Consider the following 17,973-nt stretch of genomic DNA (forward strand, 5'->3'; position numbering starts at 1 on the left):
TTTTGTCTGCGTTGTAACAAATGATTTTTTTTCTCAGTCTGATGCTGAGAGAGGGTTTGTGTTTTATGACTTCGTTCTGTAAAGAAATCTGGAGCACAAAAGAAAATTTCATCATGGCAACTCTCTCCTCCTCCCAATACTTTTGAAATAAAAAAAACAATGACACATTGCAATGGCCGTTGGTGATAATTTATTTATGTGAGTGCAGTGTAGGCTATTCTTATTTGTGTTGGAGACCAATATCTTGTTATCTTTACTGCAAAAATAATGACTAAGCAGTGTTGCAGAGTGCTGGGGTCAAGAAGCTATTAGTGCAGTTCAGACACTTCAATAGTAATTCATTTGGCAAGGCATCATAATTTGTACATAAAATAACACAGTGTGCAATCTGAATGGAAATTATTGCAAAGGCAAAAGTTGGCTCCAATTCCCATACCAACTACCAGGCTTAATTCACCCAGTACAAATGCTCTTCCATCTCTTTATAAATTTAAAGTGGTATGGTAAAAGAAATAGATTGCTCAAAGGAAATGCTAGACTGTTCCTGGGGCCAAATTAAGCTGGCTCTGATCAGTGGTTCTGAACAGCACTGCCTGTGTTCAGACATTTGAACCGAAGCAAGTTCCAAACTTGCAAGCAGGCTCGATCTCTGGGACTCGCTGACAGGTTCAGAGGGTGTGGGAGGAGAGGTATAATGTTTCATTCCTCTCCCCATTAGAGACCAGAGTTAGGGGCCAAGCTTGCTGGGATTGCTTATCAAAGCACTGGGGAGTCAACTCGCCAATCCTGGGCTAGTTAAACAAAGAGAAAAAGTTTGAGGTTCCATCAACTACAATAGAGATTCTTTGTCTGCAGGTTAGCAAGCAACTGGGGAGGTAATTTAATTCAATTGTTTTACTTTAGGTAAATATTTTAAATTATTTTCCCACATTGAAGTTTTCTTAAGTTAGTATTTTTTATTTGTCATTACTTACTTCATTTTAGTGCTTTTGTAGCTGTTGAAATTTCAGATAACACTGACAGATGGCAGAAGAAAACTCTGGCCCCATCCAACCCCAACTTCTTTTTTTTAGACTAGTCAGGGTGCAGTGGGGTGTGTACTTGTGTACTAGACCCTCTAAGGCCTAACAACCATTGGAGAGGTGGATAACCATAAGCTGGATCCTTTGGGTAAGCAGGGACAATAGGCAGCAATTTCTTTGGTGTTGTTCATTTTCAGGAGCTGGGAATTGCTGACAAGGCCAACATTGAGGTGGTGACACTGAGCTACCTCCTTGAATTGCCGCAGTCCTTCTGGTGAAGTTTTGCCCACAACTCTGAGTAGAGAGTTCTCGGATGTAGACCCAATAACAATGAACAACTGATGATATATTTCCAACCAAAACAACTACATGACTTTGAAGGATATTCCCACTTGCCTGCTGTTTATGTCTTTTGTAGTGTTAAAGGTTGTAGATTTAGAAGATACCACTAGTATGTCCTAGGTGATTAATCAGAGTGTTCCTTGTCAACACTGCAGCCACGAAGTACCAAAGCGTAAAGGGAATGAATATTTAAAGTCATGCACTGGATGCAAATCAATCACAGGTTGACCTGAATATTGTCAGACTTCACAATTTATGCCAATGCATTCATCCAGTTAAATAAAGATTGTTCCCTCACACTCCTGAGTTGTATCCTGTAGATTGGTGAAGGGCCTTGGAGGGACTGGGTGCAGGACAGACAGAGATTCATGTCAGGAACTGAGTTATTTACCACAGGACAGCTAATCATGTTCAAATAATTTTCTGATCAATGGATTCTACCGGCCTTATCCAGCACCATCCTATCCATTGCATTCATAGAGCACCCATATATGTTATCTATAAAACGTTAATTTGATTTTCTTCTTTGATTGATGTTAAAATTAGAACAAGGTCTGCCTGAACATTTAATTCCTTCCTTTGCCAGGCCCTGTTCTTGTTCCAGTCCAAAATTTAATACCCACCTTTCATTGAACCCAGTCCTCACAAGAACATGTGAGAGAGAGCTTGAGAGTCAAGTCTATTATGACGTGTTTATTGTTGTTCCTTTCACTGCCTTGTGGTGCATCGGGCAGCAATCTTGCCGTTTCTTTAGGATTTTTGTCTGTTTTTTATGAGGCCAAGTTGCTAGCTCGATGCTTCATCCAGCACTGATGGAAAGCATGCAAGGAGCCAGCCAGATTCCAAGCCAAGACCATTTGCCTCGAAGTCCACTGAGGATGCAACTATGCCACCAGCCAGCTGATTATTGTGTGTTTGGGGTATTAAAAGTTAACACCAGATAAGTTGAGTAGATTTTCTTTCCCGAATGAGATGAGTATTTGTAACAGTTTGGTACTTCCGTGTCGACCACTGCTGCCACTAATTTCAATTCCAGATTGATTTAATTTTTTTGAAATAAAATTCTCCAAATGGCATTGTGGATTTGAACTCATTGTTGCCTCTGAAAACTGTTTCAGTAATGAAATCATACTTGGGTTGTGGGTATAGGTTGTGAAAGTGATTATCTTCATTACCTGGAAATGTTTATTTTGTAAACCAACAGGAAATTCTGTCATGATTCACTGAACAGTATTGGGTAAATCTGTTCATGCCAGACAAGGTAAATATGACAAGGGAAAAGATAAAATAAAGATATGAACAAGTTAGTGCAAGAGGTGGCTAAATGGTCCAAACCTACTCAACCTAGCAAAAAGAACTTAAAGCCCTTTCACCAGGTGTGCTACCCCTCCTTGGACACCCCTTGCTTGAATTACTATCTGCTATATTCACATAATGCCAGAAAACTCCCAAACACAATTTTGACATTTTCACTGCTGTTCTCAATAAATTGCAATCATTCTAGTTTTCTTGTAACTTAGAAGGAGAGGCTGTTGGGCCAATTGAGTCAATGCTGGCTCCGAGCATTCCAATCAACCTCATGCCTGTATTTTCTCTGTAACCCATTATCTCTCACATGCCCAGCAACTCTCCTTGCTTTCTTTAGCCGCTCACCAAACTAAGGATTAATTTACAGTAGACAATTGATCTACCAACATGTCTTTGGGATGTGGGAGGAAGCTTGAACACCCCAGAAATCCTGTGCATTCAAAGACAGCATGTGCAAGCTCCATGCTCACAGCACCTGAGGGGAAGTTTGAAACCATGCTAATGCTCCACAATAGCAGTACTAACTGCTGCACCACAGTGTCGCCAATTGACCAGTTCCATAAAGTACTTCTTTGATGAAGCACTAAACTGTGGATTTTGGTTCATAGTGGCTGATCTTTCTAAAACGTTAGTTTTGCAGTTTGCATTTAACCTTAAGGCATAATTCCTTTTACTTTGTTAAAGTTGCTTGTTAATGACAGTTGCAGAGTTAAATACTGACTAAAAAGTACTGGTTACCTGGTAGTTAGCATCATTAGGGATTGACCCAGGCTGCTGGAATTTTTTGTCTCAAAGGTTCAAAGGTTCATTTATTATCAATGTATGCAAGCAGTATACAACTCTGAGATTCTTATTCTCCAGATAGCCACAAAACAAAGAAAACAATGGAAGTAAGTTCAAAAAGAAACAGCAAACCACCCCCAACCCCCACATAAAACAAAAGAATGGCAATGCGAAAATCACCCCACCAAACCCCCAACCCCCGCACAAAATGCAACAAGAACATCAGCCCCTAAAGCCCCCTCACCCGTACAAAAATGCAACAAGAACCTCAGCACCCAAATCTCCCCTCCCCTGCACAAAAGCACAATGAGAACCTTGACAACCAAATCCCCCTCCCCTCCAAAAAAAATGAGAAAGAACTGTCAACAACACAGAATATAAAAGCCATAAGACTGAAAGCTATTGTTAATATACAGGTTAGTAGTACTCAGTCCAATTCATGGAATGCTGTTGTTGTTTGTCCATCGTTGACGCCGATGAGGACCTCGACATCATTATGATGGTGTCGAGACTAGCGTGTCATTTGGATTTAAGTGAGGGAGAGATGCGCAGCATCAGTCTCACTCTCTCTTCCCAATTCCCATCTGGATCCAGTGGCAAGACAGAGTCTAGACGGCTGGAGGTGGGACTAGGCGCAGTGAATGACCAGGACGTCTTCTGTGTCTTGTCCTGCTCTACACGTTCCACGACGCTTGCAGAGACTGCCTTCTTGACCGTTGGACCTTCCATGGGTCTCGTCCGCTCAATCCGCCGGAGTCTGTCTTCACATGCTGGGATTATTCATGGAATAATCACTCTAACAAAGTACAAAATTTGGGACTCTGCTAGAAGCAGATTTTTAAGTATGTTACTGATTCTGAGATCTGTGAATTAATCCCAGACACTGACCTTCTACCTTTCCTGATGCCTCACCCCAAAAGCATCCCCAATCCCAACAAGCCAGGTGATGTTACCTTCCAACCTGCTTCCCCACAATATCCTCAATGCCTTTGGTCTTTCTACCCAATCGCCTACAGAATCCAGATTGCAGATATGTACACCTTCCATCTCAACATGTCTTCCCCAGCAATCCAGATACTCAGCTGAAAATGAGAGCACTAAGGAGTCTAATGCCATCTATATTTGGATGAAATCCAATCCCAAATCTTGAACTGCTTCAGTAAAATCACAGCTGATCAATAACACCTGTACTATTTTCCTACACAAGCCCATTCCCCTTGATTCCCTTAACATTAATATATACTGATCACTGTTTTAAATATACTAACAATTTGTCTCATAATCGTTGGGTAGAGAATACAAAAGATTCCCTTTTCTCTGGATTAAAGAATTTCTTCTCATATCTATTCTGAATATCTCTCTCTTTAAGAGATCCCTATCATTAAGGACCCCCATCACCCAGGTCATGCCTTGTTTTTATTGCTACCATCAGGAAGGAAGTACAAAAGCCTGAAGCCACACACTCCATGTTTCGCGAACAGCTTCTTCCCATCTGCCATCCAACTTCTGAATGAACATTGAACCTATGAATGCTACCTCAATACTTCTTTGTTTCTAATTTTGCACTACTTATTTAATTTAGCTATTAATCTACATATATACTTAATGGTGTTCACAGTTTTTCTCTATTATTATGTATTGCAATGTACTGCTGCCATAAAATCAACAAATTTCACAACAATGCTGGTGATATTAAACCTAATTTTGATTCTGATTCTGATTTATTTTGAGATTATAACCATTGTTTTTTAGACACCCCAGACAGGACAACATCAATCTATATTCACTCTATCAATCCCTATAAAATCTTAATATGATTTAATGAAATCAATCCTCATTCCCCTAATTTTGAGAGGATTATAGTCCTGGTCTACTTAATCTCTCTTCATGTGAGAAATCCCACCATCCCAGGGTCAATCTAGTGAACCTTTTCTTTACATCCTCCACTGCAAAAATATATTTCCTTATGTAGGGAGCCCAGACCACAACATTCCAGACATTGCCTCATTCAGTCTGCATACAATTGGAACAAGATGTCTCTATTGCAATAAAGGCCAACAAACCATTTGCCTTTGTAACTGCATGTGTTGCCTCCTCATGATCTGTGAAAAAGGATATGCAGGCCTTTCTGAACACCAACACCGAACATGGGTATCTTACACTTGGTCCCCTTGACTGATTTAGATTGACAACAACTGGAGCCTCAGCACCCCATAATTCAGTCTGACAATTTGAAAATTACCTGTTCATTCCAATTCTTTATTTTCTGTCTGTTAACTAAGAACATAAGAAATAGGAGCAGGAGTAGGTCATCTGGCCCATCGAGCCTGCTCTGCCATTCAATAAGATCGTGGCTGATCTGACCATGGACTCGTCTCCATCTATCTACCTTTTCCCATATCCCTTACTTCCGCCTACTATGCAAAAATCTATCCAACCTTGTCTTAAATATATTTACTGAGGTAGCCTCCACTGCTTCATTGGGCAGAGAATTCCACAGCTTCACCACTCTTTGAGAAAAGCAGTTCCTCCTCATCTCCATCCTAGATTTACTCCACTAAATCTGTAGGCTATGTCCCATAGTTCTAGTCTCACTTACCAGCGGAAACAACTTTCCTGTCTCTATCTTATCTACCCCTTTCATAATTTTATATGTTTCTAAAAGATCTCCTCTTGTCCTTCTGAATTCCAGTGAGTACAGTCCCAGGCGACTTAATCTCTCCTCATAGCCTAACCCCTTCATCTCTGGAATCAACCTGATGAACCTCCTCTGCACCGCCTCCAAAGCCAGTATATCGTTCCTCAAGTAAGGAGACCAGAACTGCACGTAGTACTCTACCTGCAGCCTCACCAGTACCCTGTACAGTTGCAGCATAACCTCCCTGCTCTTAAGTTCAATCCCTCTAGCAATGAAGGCCAACATTCCATTTGCCTGCTGCACCTGCAAACCAACCTTCAGATCTCCAATCTTCAGATGTTCTCACGGATTTGTGGAGGTTGTTAAAAAGTCAGTACAACATCATGGGCAGAAAGGCCTGTACTGTGCTGTACTGTACTGTACTGTTCTACGTTCTATGCTCTGTCTTGCCAGTTAGTTATCTCCACTACTGCGTGCTCTCACATTATTTAACAATTTCTTTTCTGGGACCTTATTGAAGGCCTTCTTAAAATCCAGCTACACAATATTAATTGATTATCTATTCAGCAAGCTGTATCTTCTAACAGATTTGTCAAACATTATTTCCTTCTCATTGATTCTGACAAATACTATTGTTATTTTCTCAGCACCCTGTTATCACTTAATAATAGATCCCAGTATTTTCCCTGATAACTGCTAAAGACACAAGAGACTGCAGGTGCAGGAATCTGGATCAGCCAACAGACTGTTGGAGAAACTCTGTTGGAACTCAAGCAAGATCTGTGGGAGGAAAGGGATTGTTAACGTTTCAGGTTGGAACCTTCCTTTGGGACTCGAATGTTGCTCCTCCAGCTGGTTGCCTGTTAACTTAAACTAACTGGTCTACAATCCGCTGTTTTCTTCCTTCCTTCTTCTTAACTAGTGTGGGTTTAATTCACTACTTACCAATCCGTGGTTCTAGGATGCATGGAACTTTTGGAGACCACATAAATTTTGACATTGTATCCACTTTCTCTCTAATGCCATCTTTTAAAATGCTTGACTACAAGTCATTAGGCCTTGAACCTTTCTGCCTTATTCATTTCTATAATAATGATTTTGCTAATGGAAATTTCTTTGAAACCCTCATTTACTCCAGATCTTTTATTCCTTGTTGCTTCTGGAAGATTTTCTGCACCTTCTGTTGGAGGAACTCAGGAAATCAGGCAGTATTACGGAGTGGAATAAATAGTTGACATTTTGGGCCGAGATGAAGGGTCTCGACCTGAAACATTGACTTCTTATTCCCTCCTTAGATTCTTTCTGACTTGCTGAGTTCCTCCAGCATGTTGCATGTCTTGTAGAATCTGGCATATTTCTGCACTTTTTACTGTGAAGATAAATAGAAAATATTTGCTTAACCTCTGCCGTTCCTTTATTCCCTAATATAATTTCCTTGTATTGTTCCTTCAGAACTTCACTAACTTTGGTTTATCTTTTTCTTTCATTATTATTATTATTAACAGAAGATTCTGTTTTCTTATTTACCACCTGACTGTTTTCATATTCTACTTACCCATCCCTTATCAATGCCTTTTGTTCACTTAATTTTATTTTAATTTTATTTAGAGATACGGCGTGGAGCATGCCTTCCCAGCACCACCCAGCAACCCACCTGTTTAACACTAGCCTAATCACAGGACAATTTACAATGACTAACCAGGATGTCTTTGAGGAATGACTAACCAGGATGTCTTTGAGGAGGAAACCAGAGCACCTGGAGGAAACCCATGTGGTTACAGGGAGAACATACAAACTCCTTACAGATGGCACTGGAATTTAACTCCACCCTCTGGAATGCCCTGAGCTGTAATAGCATGGCACTAATGGCTATGCCACTATGATACACCCTTTGTCTTTTAGGCACTGCTTCTTCCCCTCTGCTATCAGCGTTCTGAATGGTCCAACAACCCTACCTTTCCATTTCGCTCTCTTTTTCTACTATTTAATTATTTTTAATGTATTTATTATTGTCACTTATCATAATCTTTCATGTTGTAGGGTTTTGTAAATAAAACAGCAGAGTGTTTCAAGTTTAAGGGACATCGTAACAACTCCTTTACTGTCCTCCAAACACAGAACATAAAGCGTGGTAACAAACTTCACGTAAGTCACGTCAGACCAGCCTCCCAAAGTGTACTACCACCACAAAGCACCAAATTTCACGGTATATGTCAGTGATAATAAACCAGATTCTGCATCTGATTCTGGAGCCAATGTGGAGCAGAAGAATTTTGCTTTTAATCCAGATAGCTACTGTTAGTAAAAATCTGCTGATAGAAAAGGTGAAAGCATAGTAAGTAAAATCTTCTCTAAGTGAGGTGCCTATATGTACACTACAAAAGGAAATACTATCAAGGCAAAGGGGCTAATTGGATGCATCTTGCAAAATGGCATAGACGTAATGGGTGAAGTGGTTTCCTTCTTTGATCTGCCATTATAATTTTCCATTCAGTACGTTGCTTCTGTTCTTAGTGCTCATCTCTTTCCTGCATCACAGGACTCCAGGAAATGCAGGTGGAATTGCCATTTTTTTTTGCAGAACACTTCTCAGCAGCAAAGTTGAGAGCTGATTTATTCAGTTAAAATCACTTCTGACAACTTTGTTACTCTGGGTGGGGTCCGAAACCTGTTAACTCAAGCGCTCGCTGGTTTGTCAGGTTTCCAAGGAAATTTAATCTTCCTTTCCACAAGTTTCAGCTGTCAGTGATAAATTCCGATTAAAATGATGGGAATTCCTGGCACATTACATTCAGCCCCCACTGTGATATTATTTTCACTCATCCTCTGTTTGGTTCCAGATGCTCTCCCCCACCCCACCTCTCTGAGTAGGATTAAACATCAATATTAGAAGGGGATTAACTCCACAGTATTGATACCCAACAATAGAGGAAATATAGTTCCACACTAAATGCTTACAGAATTCTAAGATTTCCCTTGCTGGCATCAGAATGTTTAACATCACTGCCCATTGTAGAAAGTTAATGTAATGGATAGGGGCATTAGTCCAAGATGATCTTTTATTTGAATTCAAGCATAATCGTGCCTTCTACCAAGTCAGGACAGAGGCATTGATGTAATAGAAAAATGCAGTGCAGAAAAAGAAAAGCAAACTCAGCAAAAGCAGCCTGTGAGTGCCTGTAAAGGCAACGTTCTTTTCAAAGTACAGACCATGTACTGTCTCGGCAGCCCCCTTAATGTACTGAGGGAGCTGACAATCAACATTCAAAAGCAGAATCTTCAGCCCATTTGTGCATGCTGTTGCCTGATATGAGCCCTGAAAACTGTTAGTCATTGGTTAAAGAGCCATGGGATTCCACTCTTGGTAGCTTGGTGCTAAGGTGGAGTACCATAATGGTGAAATTCAAGAAGCCCGAATTCATATCTCCGCATATTACCTCTGGAACTTAAATTCAGCTCATAATTTGGAAATGGCACAACCAGTCTTGGAAATAATCACAGAAAAAGCACTGAATTGGCAATTTTTTAAAAAAATGATTTAGGGAGGGTGAACTAACACTGAACCAATTAAAGAATGAAATACAGCCACTAGTAGAACTAGTCTACATGGAGCACATCTACATGAAACGCTGTCATAAGGATGCAGTCTCCACCACCAAGGACCCCACCACCCAGGTCAGGCTCTCTTCTCACTGCTGCAATCAAGTAGGAGGTACAGGAGCCTCAAAAACTGCACCACCAGTTTTAAGGACAGTTACTACCCCTCAACTGTCAGCCTCTTGAACAAAAGGGGATAAGTACACTCAACTTCATTTGCCCCATCATTGAACTGTTCCCACAACCAATTATCTCATTTTCAAGAACTCTTTATCTCATGTTCTCGTTATTTATTACTATTTATATATATATTTGCATTTGCGTAGTTTGCTGTCTTCTGTACTCTGGTTAATTTTTCATTGATCCTGTTATAGTTACTATTCTAGAGATTTATTGAGTATGCCCACAAGAAAATGAATCTCAGGGTTTTATAGGGTGACACATATGTACTTTGATAATAAAATTTACTTTGAACTTTGAACTTATTTGACTGACTTTCTGTGTCATCTGTGTAGAATTTGCATGTCTTTTACACGTATGTGACTGTGTGGGCTTCCTTGGATACTGAGGTTTCCTCCCACATTTCAAAGGTGTATGTGTTGATAGGTTAATTGCCCACTGCAAGTTGCCTCTAATGCATGAGTGAATGGTAAAATCCAGGGGGAATTGACAGGGCTGTGCAGAGAGTAAAATGGTATCAGTGAGTATCAATATTTGTTAGATTCTTGATCATCAAGAACCTTTTTTTGTTAAGTCAAGGACCAACTGTACACTTCACCAGTGGAAACTCTTTATAGTTGATGCATGAGAGTGGACTCAGTAGACCCAGTAACCTGCTTTTGAGTGTATGATCCTTTGACCTCTCTAATGTCCAATTCTCCAACGTTCCTCAGGGAGGAAGCTTGACAATCTTACCCTGGTCTATATTCAACACTGATGTTAAATGTCATCCAGAGTGGCGTGTCAAACCACTCAGTTGGATGGTCACCACTTTCACAAGGACATTTAAGGATGGGCAATAAATGCTCACAAAGCCAGTGAAAAATAAATAAAAATATGTATACCTACACATTTGGACAGGAGGTCAGAAGCATGGAGCCCCATATTACCAGGTTGAACAATAGCTAACAACTTCAAACATCCTGTTCTTAAACCATCCAAAACAACCCTAATCTATACAGTCTAGCAACATCAAGTTCACTTCTAAATCAAGATAAATTCAAGTTTGTTTATTGCCATTTCCAGTATGTGTGTGAAGGAGAATGAAATAATTGATACTCCAGATCTGATTCAACACAAAAACAAAACACAATAATAAAAATACACAATAAATATAATGACATAAGGTAGCTTATATTCATAGATTAATTGTATGACCATAAAGTGACTCTAGGAATAAGAGTGTCTGTACATAAGGTGAATCTGACAGGAAATGAAAATGTAGTGGTGGTTTGGGTTGCCAAGAGTGGGTTAATGGGTAGAGGTGTTGATCAGCCTTACAGCTTAGGAAAATAGCTGTTTTTTTAATTATTCTTTCCTGCCGTGGATGCTACATAACCTCCTCTCTGATGGGAGTGGGAGAAAGAGTCATGAACAGGGTGGTTGCTCACTTAGTATTAGAGTAAACTTCGTTTTTTTTAGCTTAAGTAAACTTTGTTATTTTAATTAAAGTTCTTTAATTTATATTCGTTATGTATTACTTGTGAAATCTGCTTAAATGATGCAGATAATGTGCATATGATGAGGTTGTAAGTTTTTTCACTGCTCCTGTGCATACATGTACATGTGCAATGAGAATTGTTTGTCTGACTTAAAAAATGGACTGGAAATCAGCACATGGGTACTTGCTGACAGGACAGTGGTGAGCAATTTGTGCATACATAAAAACCCAGATGATCGTAGGGACCTTACTTGTACTGAAAATTATAAGATTGCCTTTAATCGCATATCTGCATGTGTTTTTTGTGTGTTCTCCAAATGTAAAGTGAAAAAGAAAGGCCGGCACATTAGTGCACACGGCCTGTGCTTTGACTGCAGAAATACTATAAAGGCTGAGTTAATGGGAACATTTGGAGAAGAGCTTCTTCTTTTGGGATTCTGTTTCTTAAATTAAGCTTGACATTTCACTTGCCAATCCCAGGAGTTAAATGTCAAATTAAAATAGTCATTTTAAATTATCCTTCTTAATTTCCACCTCTTGGTCCATTGCTTCCAAAGTAGTAAATCTCATCTTTTAATTCACAGCAAAACTACGAAATCATCAGTATCTGCATAATTGATATAGTATCCCGTCTCCTAAATCTAATAGTGCAGCTCAAGTCTAATATGTTTAAGACGGGCATCCATGACCTCTCCTGTCCCTTGGGGTAGAAGTTTGTCTGTTTATTACAGATAAATGGATACTGTGGTAACAATAGCCAAGTGTATTCCCCTCTGGATATTCAGTTCCCTTTAATTAAAAGGCATGCATTTAAATGGCACTCTTTAGATCAGTCTGCCAGGAAGAACCAAGATATTTTAAATGATTAAGTGTTTCTGAAATGTTGGCTTAGATGGCCTGTAGAGAAGTTAATGGAATTGAGTATCAAGAGAGTAGCACGCACAAAATGTTGGAGGAACTCAGCAGGTCAGCTAGCATCTATGGAAATGATTAATCAGTTGATGCTCAGGCTGAGACGCCTCATCAGGACTAGAAAGGAAAGAGGAACACACCAGAATATAAAGGAGGGAGGAGCGGAAGTAGGACGAGATAGAAGGTGATTGGTGAAGCGAGGTGGGTGGGAAACGTAAAGGGCTGGAGAAGATGGAATCTCATAGGAGAAGAGAGTGGACCATGGGAGAACGGGAAGGAGTGGCACCAGAGAGAGGTGATAGGCAGATAAGAAGAGGTAAGAGGGCAGAGTTGGGAATAGAAGAAGAAAGAAGGGGATGTCATGATGTACTGTGTTAATATCGGAACCCAAGTATGAAGGAGAGACGGATGCCAATGTAGAGGCGGCAAAGAGAGTTTATTATTAATAACTCCAAAAGAACATTGGTGGTTCAGCCAAGTGACACCTTGAGAAATAGTATTCTCAAAACGAGGACCCCGTGATTAGCACTAATCGGGCATCCACTTAATAATACAAGTAGCACATAATCTCTGAGCCTATCAAAATAAACCTAACAAATTTAAGCAGAAAGCACCAGGAGATGGTATTCCCAAGGATGATCGCTTGATAAAAACACAAGAAACTCCTGAAAGATTAATGACTCTCATAAAACAACAATTAATCAATTTAGGTGCTTGAGAAACCTTTGAGCCCAATGCTCTCTGAAGATCTCATTAAGGGGGAGGGAAATAAAATTACCGGAATGAAAAGTCGATGTTCATGCCATCAGGTTGGAGCTACCTAGACAGAGTGACCTCATCATGACAAAAGAAGAGGCCATCAATCGACATGTGGGAATGGGATGGGGATATAAATTAAATTGTTGGCTTCAGGAAATTCCGCTTTTGACAGATAGAGCGGAGGAGCTTGACAAAGCAGTCCCCCAACTTACGTCGTGTCTCACCACAACTCCAACAGATTCACAGGTGAAGTGTTGCCTCACCTGGAAGGCCCTGGGAATAGGTGAATGTGTAGGTGTTGCATTTTTGTTGATTAAAGGGATATGTGCCAGGAGGGAGATTGGTGGGGAAGGGTGAATGGAGAAGGGAATCATAGAGGGAGCAGTCCTGAAGAAAACAGTGAACAGTGAAGAAGTCTGAAGTGGTGGAAATGATGTGTTGGATGTGGAGGCTCAAGGGGTGGTAAGTGAGGACAAGAAGAACTCCATCCCTGTTAAGGCAAGAAGATGAAGTGAGTGCAAGATGTGGGTGACGCCCTGGGGAGGAAAGCCTTATCCTAGATCAGATGCAGCTGAGAGAAAGAAATGAAATTTTTACAGGAGACAGTATGGGAAGAGGTATAGTCAAGAAAGCCATGAGAATTGGTAGGGGATGTCATACGTAGTTATAAAGAAGGCAAGACAGCAGCTATACTTCATTAGGAGTTTGAAGAGATTTGACATGTCAACAAATATACTCAGAAACTTCTATAGTTATACTATGGAGAGCATTCTGACAGGCTGCATCACTGTCTGGTATGGAGGGGCTACTGCACAGGACCGAAAGAAGCTGCAGAAGGTTATAAATCTAGTCAGCTCCATCTTGGGTACTAGCCTACAAAGCACCCAGGACATCTTCAGGGGGCGGTGTCTCAGAAAGACATAATTAAGGACCTCCAGCACCCAGGGCATGCCCTTTTCTCACCGTTACCATCAGGTAGGAAGTACAGAAGCCTGAAGGCACACACTCAGCGATTCAGGAACAGCTTCTTCCCCTCTGCCATCCGATTCCTAAATGGACATTGAACCCGTGAACACTACCTCACTTTTTAAATATACAATATTTCTGTTTTTTGCATGTTTTTTAATCTATTCAATAAACATATACTGTAATTGATTTACTTATTCATTATTTTTTATTTTTTTATTATTATTAATATTTTCTCTGCTAGATTATGTGTTGCATTGAACTTCTGCTGCTAAGCTAACAAATTTCATGTCACATTCCAGTGATAATAAATCTGATTCTGATTCTGATTCTGATTTTAAGAGAAGTCAGTAGACAATTTGTCTCCAGAGATGGAGACAGAGAGATCAAGAAAGGGGAGAGCAGTGCCAGAAATGGACCAAGTGGATTTAAGGGCAGGGGGATAGTTAGAGGCAAAGTAGATGAAATTGACAAGCTTAGCATGAGTGCATGAAGCAGCACCAATGCCGCCTTCAATGTAGCAGAGGAAGAGTTGGGGAGCATTACCAGGGAAGGCGTGGATCATGGACTGTTCCAAGTAGCCAACAAACAGGCAGGCATAGCTGAAGCCCATGTGGGTGCCCATGGCTAAGCCTTGAGTTTGGAGAAAGTGAGAGGAGGAGCTGAAGAAGAAATTGCTGACAATGAGGACCAGTTCTACCAGACATAGGAGGGTGGTGGTGGAGGAGAATTGGTTGGGTCTCATGTTGAGAAAGAAGCAGAGAGCTTTAAGGCCTTCTTGCTCTGACATAGAAGCGTGTAGGGACTGGACATCCATGGTGAAAACAAGGCAGTCAGGGACAGGGAATTGAAAGTTGTTGAGGAGATCGAGAGCATGGGAAGTGCCATGGATGTAGGTGGGATATAGAATGGAGTCAGGGTATGCAGACACGAGTTCAGTGGGGCAGGAGCAGGCAGAGAAAATGGGTCTATCTGGACAGTCTGGTTTGTGTATCTTGGGTAGAAGGTAGCAACAAGCAGTGCAGGGTAAGGAAGCTACAAGTTTGTTGGCAGTTAATAGGCATTCTTCAGAGTTGATGAGGTTAGTGATGGTGTTGGAAACAAATTTCTGACGTGGGGTTCTTTTCACGGGGTAAGTAAGAGGAGGTATCTGAGACTTGCTACCCGGCCTCAGCAAGGTAGATGTCCGTCCACTAGAGAGTATTGAAGGAAGTGACCAATAATCTAACACACACTCAGCATCAGTGCTTGAACAAATGCCTATCTAGATCAAAAAGCAAGAGAATACTAATGTACTGGTGGAAATGACATCTGTGGAGTGAGAAACAAGTTATTATTTCAGGTATAAAATTCACACCTTTCATCTAAGTTGCTGCCTGACCTGATGAGTTCCTCTACCATTTTAATCCATAACCATATGATATAGAAGCAGAATTAGGCCATTTGGCCCATTGAGTTTCATTCCATCATGGCTGATCCAATTTTCCTCTCAGCCCCAATCTCTTGCTTTCTCCCCGTATCCCTTCATATCCTGACCAATCAAGAACCTATCGGCCTCTGCCACTCGTTGTCTGCTGCCAATCAGCCACTGCTTCATCTATGCTAAAATCTTTCCTGTAATACCCTGCCTCATACCTTATTAACCAGCCTCATGTATAGCACCTTGTCAAAGGCCTTCTGAAAATCCAAGTACACAACATCAGTTGATACTCCTTTGTCTATCCTGCTTGTTATTTCGTCAAAGAATTCCAACTGACCTCTCAGGCAAGATTTTCCCTTGAGGAAGCCATGCTGACTAGGGCCTATTTTATCATTTTTCTCCCAATACCCTGAGATCTCATTCTGTGTACCATGCACATTGAAATATAACACCTTCAGTCTTGCTTTCAGCCTTTTCGCTTTTGTCCGCTTTTTACATTGCAGCTCATCCTGTTGACCTCAATTTTACCCTATCAACAGCCGCTCCTCATTACACATTGCCTCTATCTGTAAACCAGCTACCTCATCCACTTTTTCTATGATACCTCTTGCACTGAAATATACACAGCTCAGGACACTAGTCATACCTTTTGATTCCTATGTGTCTGAAGTCTTACCAACATCTGTCTGCACAACCTCTCCACGAACTGTTCTGGCGCTCTGGTTCCCATCTCCCTGCACCTCTAGTTTAAACCTCATATTTTGTGCTTTCATCTCTGGATTGCATAGCACTGTTCTTCCCTCCCCCACCCCCATCCCCTGCCACCACCCTGAGTACTAGGTGTGCCAAATTTGATTTCACCCAGGGTAAGTCATCTCTTCCTGCTGAAGTTGCACCAATCATGATATTACAACATTTAAGGTAGATGTTAGGGTCCCTATTTTTTTTCTGGCTTTGAGCAGGGACATCATGACATTAGCCACATAATGAACAATTCTGCCTGTACTTACACAGTTGGAGCTTAAAGATCAACACTGCTGCCACTGTACAACAGTCTGACATGAACTATTGTAAAATGCCCTACATTATTACTATTTAAAGGGTCACTCTGTCAACATAGCCCTGATCGTAAGGCTCAGAACTGACTGGAGGCTGATAAACACCTTTCAAAATTGACAGAATGTGCTTTAAATGTAGTACCGCCTGACTTTCTGAGTTCATCCAACAGAAGGTGCAGAAAATCTTCCAGAAGCAACAAGGAATAAAAGATCTGGAATAAATGAGGGTCTCAAAGACATTTTCATCAGCAAAAAAAGTTGCTATAGAAATGTATAAGACAGAAAGGCTCAAGGCCTAATGACTTGCAGTCAAACATTTTGAAAGATGTGGTTAGAGTGAAAATGGATACCCTTTCGAAGGGTCTCGGCCCGAAACGTCGACTGTACCTCTTCCTAGAGATGCTGCCTGGCCTGCTGCGTTCACCAGCAACTTTTATGCGTGTTACCCTGTCGAAGTTCCCTCATATCCTCTCATGTAGGTCCATTGATTACGACACGTCACTTTACAGTCACGAGACGAATCTGGTCACTTAAAACTGTAGTGCACAGAAATTTCTTCACATGGGGTAATGAATCACTGGAACCATCTACCCCAAAGAATTGTAGAGCCTGGATCATTAGAAGTTTTGAAGGCAGAGATAGATAAATATTTGAAGGTTCAAGAAACTGAGGGTTACCGGGAACTGGCACTGAAGTTCTAGCATAGATCAGCTATGATCATATTGAACGGTTGATCACTCTTTATAACCTACTCCTGCTCCTTTTTCTTTGCGTGATCTTGTGATGAATGCCTGATATAATGTACTTAACCAGCTTGCCTCCGTAGTAAGTGACACTACACTCAAACAACTATGATCTATTTTCTTTGGCTGTGCTCCACTTCGTTGGTTAAAATCTTTATGGTGATATTGAACACTTTAGCTTGCTCTATAACATTGATGGTGGCTTGTCTGCATTGTAGCCACAACAACTGAGAACCATGCGCTTAGCAATAAGGGTCTCATCCCAAAACTTTGACTGTATATTCATTTCCACAGACACAGCCTGACATGCTGAGTTCCTCCATTTTGTGTGTGTTGCTTAGGATTTCCAGCATTTGCAGACCTTCTCATGAATATGTTGATCAGATTGGTCTGCACTGGGTGAGGAAATGTATTGAGAGGCTTGCATTACAAGTCAGTGAAGACTGTTCTCGTTCAACAATGAGAAGTCCCTCATGAAACTCTAAGTGAGATCAGTTAACCATTGAATTAACTAGGTTAAGGTTTTCAATGTGGCAGAATTTACAAAGTGTCAGCACTGGATACACCACATTGTGTTCTGTTCACAATAGCTGGAAGTGATCAATATGGTAATACACATTCCTGTACAAAGCAACACTTCCTCATCGGCTGCTGTCACTTTTCATTGTCCCACAGAAACGGAGGCTCCCAGATACACCTGTGATGGGGAAGATACTTTATCTCACCAGATGACCTTGCTCACAGTTTTTGGCCTCTGTTTGGAGT

Source organism: Mobula birostris, chromosome 5 (assembly GCF_030028105.1).
Source record: "Mobula birostris isolate sMobBir1 chromosome 5, sMobBir1.hap1, whole genome shotgun sequence".
NCBI classification, from domain to species: Eukaryota; Metazoa; Chordata; class Chondrichthyes; order Myliobatiformes; family Myliobatidae; genus Mobula; species Mobula birostris.